We start from the raw sequence: 8,827 nt of genomic DNA, 5'->3' as shown, positions 1-8,827 counted from the left end.
CTAGCGATGCTAAAGCTGAAAGGCTGTCAGCTGTGTCTTCAGCCTGTTTTTCTATGCTTTTATAAATTGGCAGGAAAAACTCCTTACATCTCACTACAAGGGGCCCAGACCATAAATGATTTGCTAAAGAAATCTGAAAATCAATGTTTTTCAATATGACATATGTAAAATGTTTGAAGACTGACTTCTTCAATGAAGATTTTTCAAGCTTCTATTTTGAGAGATGATTCTGGGACATTCCTTGAATTATTCAGAAATGAAGAGAAAATGGTGTAAATAAAGTAATAATTTTATGGCAAATTTCCTTTTTTTCTCATCTTTTAAAATCTCTGCTTTTACGTGCAAAAGCTACTAGGTACTAGGTGACATTTACTTTTGTAAATCACCTATTTGATTTCAAAAGGGACAAGTTATAGTATATGATTTAGGAAATCATTTTCAAATTAGGAATTGAAGAGCAACTTATCTGTATCATACATCCACTTAAACTTCATCCATATTAAGATTTAGGGGAAGAGGTTGGATTATAATTTAGCCATTTACCAAATATACATATTATGCAGCTACATTAAAGACTGTGTGGTGGGAGGTTTACCGTAATATAAAGTTTATGCCCTTATGTGGCTTACACTTGTTTGAAATTGTGCTCTCTTAATGGTTCTGCCTGCAGCAGTTATAAATTATATGAGCATACATGACCTTGAAGCAAAGGAAGATGAAATAAATTAATAGTTAGCTAAAGATGTCTGTATTGTGATATTCTAGAAATCTTTTTGGCCACAGAACTAAAATCTTTTCCCTCCTTATATTCCTTCAGTTCGATTCAACAAAAATGCATTTTCTGTCTTCTCTATGCCAGACACTGCCCTGGATTGTGGTGACAGAGCAATGGATAAACACATTCCTGAATACTTTTATTTCTGAAAGAAACAGTCTTGTTTAATTTCACATGAGAATTTTCCTTCCTTTAGTAATTTGTGGGAAGATGGAAGTATTTTGTGGTTAGAACCTATGAGTATGCTTTTAGACAATTTACTCCAAATCCTTTTAGTCACTGAGATATTTTAAGAGGTGAGTCTGTGAAATAGACTTCTAGAAGTAAGTATAAGGATTTAAGTTTTGATATATAGCCTCGTTACAAATGTATTTACTGATTTATTTAACAATGGTTTTTGAGCACCTAATATGTGCTCAATTTAAAAGGGCATTTACTTGTAAAAACACTAATCATATTTATTCCTAATTTTTGCTTTAATAGCTAGGCTACTCTCCACTGAAGCAAGGTATCTGTGTGTTGTTCATAGCTGTACCCCTTATATCTAGCAAGGGATCTAGGACATAGTGGGTCTCCACTGTAGCCACATGAACTAAAAGGGAAACGAGAAAATGAAATCAGAGTATTGCCACCATATTTAAACAGCCACTTTGGCTCTGAAAAGATTTCAGATAGATCTAGCATCTAGTATCTGTTCTACACAGATAAGTTTCCATTCCATTTTATAAATGAAATATTAGATTATAAACCAGTCTACAAACCTACCTTTTACACAAGTGACTGTGAAAAATTTAGTTTATAAAGCCCAAGTCACATCACAAATGCTTAATGCATTTATTTTTATTTATTCAACACATTACTGACTACCTTCTATATCTTAGGCACCATATCAATGTTAGAAATATAAGTGTTAACAGACAGAAAAGATTTAGTCCTTAAAGAGCTTATACCCTCATAGAAAGAAACAGGAAATAAGCAAATATTGTACTTACTAACCATGCAAAATGTCTAGTAGCAAGAAGTGTTATCAAAATGATGCAGCAAGGTAAAGACAAACAGTGCCAGGAGAAAAGTGAATTGAGTGGAGAGTGGGGACTGGGCTTAATTTTGAATAATCAGGGACAGGCTCACAAATAAAGTGGAATTTGAGCAGAGACCTGAGGGAAATAACATAGTATTTTCAAATGACAATTCTTATTGGAAGAAATGTCATCTTTAAGTCCTGTCATCATAAAAAGTGATTTCAAGTTCTTTATTGGGTTACCAGAAATAACTTTGACAGCTAAGTGAATTGTAAGGTTCATAAAATGGAACAATGAGTTTCTTTGCCTATGTAATTTCCCAGCAAATAAAATGCAAAGCATCAAAAAGGTTTTTTTCTTCTTAAACTGCTCAAACTATTGCAAATATTTCACGAAAATATGAAATTCGCTGACAAAATTTAACATTTGCTTAATTTATTAGGTGAAAAAAAATGCCTTAATGACTTAGATAGGCTTAGGAGACCACAGACAATCAGGATACTTTATTGGACAGAAAATTAAGGGTCAAAGGTTTACTTTGAGATGCCATGGGACATTGAAAATTTCTTTGAGCAAAAACAGCAACTAGACCTGAAGCTCAATCATAAACTCTGTCTGGACCCGGAGGAGGGAAAATATGGGATAAATTTTTGTGCAATTAGGCTTCAGGAAAATACATTGATGGTACCCTCTTTTGTCCAAAAAGGTGAAAACCTAGCAACTCTAATGAAATATGCGTTAAAAAACTGAATTGTTGGAAAGAACAAATACATCAAGTAAGATTCAATTAGTTTTAGAGTCTCTCTAAGAGAATTTCTTCATCTATATATATAACTTTTAGCTAAGTTATCTCCCATACTTGTTAAAACAAATTAGAGAAAGAAAGAAATTATATGTGTAAATTAGTAATTGTGTATTTCTCATAAGAATAAAATATTTCAAACAAGGCAATTCTGTGTAATATAACTGATAAAATGTGAATACTGAACTTTTGGTTAATTCAGAGGCTGAAAGATTTTGATTATAAGGTGTCTATTAATTCATCCACTGAGGTTCATATTTTGATTGTCTTGTATTAAAGTGTCTGCTCTTTGAAAAAATAAGTCATTGAGTTGTATGGACATGTAATTAAACATAGTCATGGCAAAGTTCTCTGACCTCAAGTAGCCAGAATAGCCACGTTTTGCATCTATTTTTATGATCCGTAATCATGGTCTAGTTTTTAGAGACATAAGTAGAAGTTTCCTACCACATCAACATTCCAAAATAACAGTATCATTTTGGTACAGACAACTTCAGAAAATCAGAGAAGAAAAAAAGGGAACTTGTTTTTGGAAAGGTTACAAACCTGATTTTACATTTTTCTTTGAATTTCTGTTAAACAGAGAAAATGAATTTTGTATATTTAAGGGAGCTGCGTACTTATTAGCCCTGGCTACAGATATTAAGTAAAAACTATCTTAAATTTATAATAATTTGACTGTATTTTTATTTAAATCAAGTATCTTTATTATCTTTGGAAAAGAAGAATAGTACTGAAAAATAGTGAGTGAAATTCAAATAAACAAATCACAATGTAGAAGAAAAAAGATGCATTTCATGGAGTTTTTAACAATTCACCTTATTTATTGTCAAAATTAATAAACAGGCTGGGTTCAGTAGCTTACGCCTGTAATCCCAGGACTTTGGAAGGCCGAGGTGGGCGGATCACTCAAGGTCAGGAGTTTGAGACCAGCCTGGCCAACATGGTGAAGTCCCATCTCTACTAAAAATACAAAAATGATCTGGGTGTGGTGGTGCACACCTGTTGTCCCAGCTACTCAGGCGGCTGAGGCAGGAGAATCGCTTGAACCCAGGAGGCACAGATTGTAGCTAGCTGAGATCGCACCACTGCACTCCAGCCTGGATAACACAGCGAGACTCCATCTCAAAAAAATAAATAAATAAATAAAACAATATTAATTGAGTGTTCCCTGGCTAGCTGTTTTGGAAATAACTGTTGGGGAGATATAAGCAATTTCTCAGAGATAAAGAAGTTGAATATAGGATGTGCTTGGGCAGCAGCATAGAGATTAGTTTGAATTCAGTAGCAGGCAAACCAACCTCTACACTACTGCCCGAGCACAACTTTTTTTTTTCTTTTTTTTTCTGAGATGGAGTGTTGCTCTGTCGCCAGGCTGGAGTGCAGTGGCGCAGTCTTGGCTCACTGTAACCTCCGCCTCCTGCGTTCAAGTGATTCTCCTGCCTCAGTCTCTCGAGTAGCTGGGACTACAGCACCTGCCACCATGCCCAACTAATTTTTTGTATTTTTAGTAGAGACGGGATTTCACCATGTTGGCCAGGCTGGTCTCAAACTCCTGACCTTGAGTGATCCGCCCACCTCAGCCTTCCAAAGTGCTGGGATGAGAGGCGTGAGCCACTGAGCCTGGCCTATTCAACTTCTTTATGAAAGAAAGAAGTTCTTTGTGGGATACATGCCAGAGGGTGTTGACTGACTTTAATCAGACATCTTGAACATCAACTAACAGCATTGCATTTAACTTGGTTGATAGTGATAGGGATGGCATGAAGTCTTTTCCTTCATTGAGCTGCAAAATGGAAAAAGGAAGACTGAATCTTCTAAGATTACAGAATGAACTAAGAGCGTCAGGCAGCAGGGAAAGATTCCATGCAGTAAGCCAGTTAGGTGTTCGTTACTCTGGGTCTAATGTAAATTGAGAAGGGTCCATCCTTAAGACAGAGAGGAAGAAAAGAAAAGGAAGCTAGAGAGACCGCTTCACCAATCAAGTGTTAATGACAGAATCAGAGGAGTTCAGAAGTTATGTTTCACACAAGAAAAAGATTTTTAAAGCACCATATCCTGCTTTGAGTGACTATTTTAGTTTTCCTTCAGGTGTTTATTTCTGAGTGAAGGACTGACATACATGAAATCGCTGCCACACCCTCTGTTTGAAAATGACCATGCAGTCCAGTGAGGACACAGCCATGTACAGTTGCTTGACCATTTATGAAAGCTCTTCTTTCACCAACAAAAAAGAAAAAAAAATACTAAAAATGATATGCTGATTGATTTCTTTGAAATCAATACAGGTTGTTAGATCTGGCATCCTCTTCATGCCACTCTGAGAGTTATTGGTATCCTTGCCCTCCATTCTGTATTCAAGCCAGTCATGCAGAACCTTATGTCTTCTCACCAACCAGCTGGCCTTTACAGAGTTAGTTCTAATCTAAGCCTAAAAATTCCTCTAACGTAGTTGACAATATAAATATAACCTTTTGGCAATTTGCTAGGATGCAGTGGCTCACACCTGTAATCCCAGCACTTTGGGAGGCCAAGGTGGGTGGATAACCTGAGTTCAAGAGTTCCAGACCAGCCTGGCCAAATGGTGAAACCCCGTCTCCACTAAAAATACAAAAATTAGCCATGTGTTGTGGCGTGTGCCTGTAATCCCAGTTACTCGGGAGGTTGAGGTAGGAGAATAGCTTGAATTTGGGTGGCGGAGGTTGCAGTGAGTTGAGATTGTGCCACTGCACTCCAGCCTGGGAAATAGAGTGAGACTCCATCTCGAAAATAAATTTTTAAAAGTACATCATTGTCAACAGTTTTGCATAAAGCAAATTCAAATTGATGAACTCACAGAGTAAAAAATCCTACATGAAAATGCCTTCCTGGAATTTGAGGGTCAGCAAACAACAAACCAAGGGCAAATTTCAGGAAAATGAAACAAATTATGTCATAACTGCCATTCAAAAGAGTTGCACATACATCTCTTAAGTTTGGCTAAAATCAGGAAAATAGGGTGGATAATCAGTTTTATTATTTAGAAAATGAAATTCTTCTAATTCCAATTAATCTTTCATTAGTAATAACATTAGCTTCTGCAGGCCTTATTAACCACATGAAATTTGTACAGACTAAGAAGTTATACAAAGCATTAATTTTAAAGCTTTGAAAAGTTGTCTTACCCTTAAGGATAGTATTCATATTTCCAGCTCATAACCTTGGGTTGGCTGGATTATGTATAACATATGTAATAAATCTTCAATTCAAGTCACAACTTTTCTTCTTGTTATCTTTCTATTCCTATTTTCCATTTCAGCTTACATCATGGCTGCAGTCAAATCATAAAAAATGACTGGCTTAATTTGAAACCACATACATTCTAATTCAAACCAACCAAATTACAAAAACAGAACCTACCACAGATGGTCATGGATTACTGGACTATTACCTCAACCCTATTAGCAACTTTTTTCTTCCTAACCTGGATATTTAAGTAATATATAATTTATAATGGAGATATTTTATGAGAAAATATTGCCACACAGTCAGTTGTGAGTTATTAAGAGTAACACAAGGGCTTTGAATGCTCTATGAGTCTGCAGAGTACCTATCTGGTAAAAGAAATACTGCCTAAGCTTGAAAATTAAGTACTACAATGATTTCTGACAAACCCTACTTCTCTGTGTGTCATAAATATTGGTTACAAACAGTGAACTAAAGAACAAAAGATAATACTCCACATGGCAGTTTATCATTCATAATCCGTAGGCTAATGTCTTTCAATTGTTTCAACTTCAAGTAGTTGTAAACACTATGTTTATATCTACACATTTAGAAAATCTCCAGATGAATGAAAAAGAACACATACTTTATAAGAGATATTAAAAGATCATTCAGTTTAAAAGGATTTTGTTTAAATTGTTAGTAGCTATAATAGTAGTAATAGGAGAGGCAGCAATAGAAGCTTATATTTATTGAATACTTAATATGTGCTATATATTGTCCTGTTTTATATTCTTGATCTCACTTAATCCTTAATAAACAGTATCATTCCCATGCGGCAAACAACAGTAACTCACAGCAACTCCCATCCCTCATAAGTGATAGGTCCTGGATTTGAAACAGGAGAGTGTTATTGCAGGTGTAAACCTTTTCATCAGTAAGAAGGATCAGCAGAGAAAGAGGTCCACCAGTCACATTTATTCCCTGGATGGGCTGTGGTCAGGGAGGTATTAGAATAAAATGATTGCTAGTATGGGACCTACTGAGCTAGGCCCTGACTAAAGCTCTGGTTTCTCAGCACTGAAAGTGCAGAAACTTAATGGTTAACTCACTCTGTATTTATCAGATTAATTTTTTAATGCTAATCTATGCTACACATGTTCATAGGAAATTAATTTGTATATAAAAAGACAACATATTATTCTGCAAACCAGAAAGTTTCCAGTGAGCTAATCAGCATCTTCGAATGAAAACCTTACTGCTATGTATACAAAAATATCTGAGTACAAATTTACATGTATATAAATACATATTTATATATATATGTTTATATGTATATACTTATATATATGTAAAAGCTTCATATGTGTGTATTGAGGATGTAGATATTTTCTTTTACACAGGTGTGGTTACATAGGTTAACCAGGAGGTAGTTATATATACACTCACATTTGGCAGCTGCATATTTTTTCTTTTTTATAAATACATATATGTATATTAAAATATCATAAATGTATAATAATGAAAAAATATTGTATTTGTATGTTTATATAGACAGACATAAACACTATGAAATTTTATGATGCTAACAATAATACAATGATATGGAGAGTGGGGAAAAGAGACAGTCAAATTTCCAAACCTGATCTTTTTATATTTTTTAATGTTATATTTTATAATAGTTACTACATTTTGTCTTACATTTATTTTTAATACTTGGAATTAGACCTAAATGCAACCTTATTCAAGTAATTACACTGCTTTTTTCCATTTTCTTGCCATAAGTACATTGTCCTGCCAAATATATTTAGTTTGGTTCAGTCAGTAAAACATGGCAAGCTATAAACTTGATTCACTTCCAGCTACTTACAATCTGAACTTTATTTTCATTTTAACTGCTGATGGCCCAAACTTTTTATTGTCTGATAATTTCATCATTTTGAAAAATAGAAGTCAGATGTCTAAATAAAATGCTGAATCTAAATTCCACCTCTTTAGTGCAGTAGAAATCTATATTATAGATTCTATAATTATAATTATTAATCTACAATTAATAAATGTTTTCTTCATTCATGTTTCTTCTGAATAAAACTAACTGGACCGATCTCTTCAAGCAAAAACACAAACATAATACATTAAATATAGCAATAGAATGTGGTTTATGGATCTTGAGTGAATTACCATTGGTCTTTTATAGGAAATGAGAAGAGGTATAAAATTATCACAGAAAATAAAATCCTACTCTTACATGAGAGGTGCCTTCTGAAGTTTTGAAATCTAATAATAACATACATATCAAGGCCACACCTAAATCCAAATTCTGTATTGGCTCATGTTACTTGATGAAGTCATTTTGTACAAGTAGCAGGAAGGAAGACTTACGTTCTGATCACTATTTAAGAACACAAGATTAGAGAAATCCAAATTTAGTCAGCTGGGTTGATTTTGTACTGAAATTTTAAGTAATACTCTTTTGACGTAGTCACACATTGTGTATTAAACAAAAAATTATACTTTTCACTTAGAGGAAAATGCTTTCTCTTATTAATTTGTTAGCCATGGATCCAGGAAATATTTTCCTTTCTTCTTTACAATAGAAAAAATAACAGCACATGGACTAGAATCTGAGCTAGCTTCTAACTGTGCAGAACACAGTGAGCTGGGGCCTGGGACGGGTAGATGGGCTGTTGAACTGGGGCTTGTGCAATACTCATGAAGGCTTGAACCACCATTCAGCGCAGGGTGATGGGTGCATAAATGATGTGTGTCTAGGATTTCTCAGACCTGGCAAATTTTAAAGAGAAGACAGAAATCAATATTTGTGTTTGACATCTGTCAATTTTTTTATGTTAATGATGTAATTCAAATAGTTTTCCAAAGCACTGTTTGAGCCCAGGAAAATATCTGTGTGGGCCTAATCCAGCTGAAGACTCCAGGTTTAGGAGATATATATATGTATGTGTGTGTGTGTGTATATATATATATATAGCATGTGTGTGTGTGTGTGTGTGTGTGTATATATAT

General features: G+C 34.5%; 1 protein-coding gene across 1 annotated transcript in view; it reads right to left on the bottom strand.

The window, feature by feature from the left end:
- The window catches only part of COL5A2 (collagen, type V, alpha 2), a 156,133-nt gene that overhangs the window by 104,848 nt on the left and 42,458 nt on the right, over positions 1-8,827 (bottom strand). The gene's annotated exons all lie outside the window — the stretch shown is intronic.

Source organism: Mandrillus leucophaeus, unplaced genomic scaffold, assembly GCF_000951045.1.
Source record: "Mandrillus leucophaeus isolate KB7577 unplaced genomic scaffold, Mleu.le_1.0 Scaffold143, whole genome shotgun sequence".
NCBI classification, from domain to species: domain Eukaryota; kingdom Metazoa; phylum Chordata; class Mammalia; order Primates; family Cercopithecidae; genus Mandrillus; species Mandrillus leucophaeus.
Note: the sequence above shows the minus strand (reverse complement) of the source record. Positions and strands in the feature narration are given on the sequence as shown.